Raw genomic sequence first — 388 nt, 5'->3', positions numbered from 1 at the left:
ATGGGTAAATGCAGAGCACTAATTCCGAGTATGGGTCACCATACTTGGCCACATGTCACGTCACTTCACTTCAGATCCTTCCACAACATTTCAATTGGATTAAGGTCATTCCAAAACATTAACTTTGTTCTTCTTTAACCATTCTTTGGTAGAACGACTTGTGTGCTTGGGGTCACTGTCTTGCTACATGAAGGAGGACAGCTGATCGTCCTTGCAGTGGCAAACCACATGTAAGCATGTGTACCTCCAGAAGTGTTGAAGAACTTGCAAGTGCCTTGGTGGAAGGGTGAAGTAATATCTCACAGCAAGAGCTTATAAATCTGGTGCAGTCCATGAGGATGAGATGTAGTGTAGTACTTAAAGTAGCTGGTGGCCACACAAGATACGC

At 44.1% G+C, this 388-nt stretch overlaps 1 pseudogene; it reads right to left on the bottom strand.

Moving 5' to 3' along the window:
- Nucleotides 1-388, bottom strand: part of LOC107683427 (multiple epidermal growth factor-like domains protein 6) — a 33,651-nt pseudogene that overhangs the window by 8,817 nt on the left and 24,446 nt on the right.

Source organism: Sinocyclocheilus anshuiensis, unplaced genomic scaffold (assembly GCF_001515605.1).
Source record: "Sinocyclocheilus anshuiensis isolate Anshui unplaced genomic scaffold, SAMN03320099.WGS_v1.1 scaffold1170, whole genome shotgun sequence".
In the NCBI taxonomy this organism is placed as follows: Eukaryota; Metazoa; Chordata; class Actinopteri; order Cypriniformes; family Cyprinidae; genus Sinocyclocheilus; species Sinocyclocheilus anshuiensis.
The sequence above is the reverse complement of the archived record's forward strand: the minus strand, read 5'-3'. Positions and strand labels throughout refer to the sequence as shown.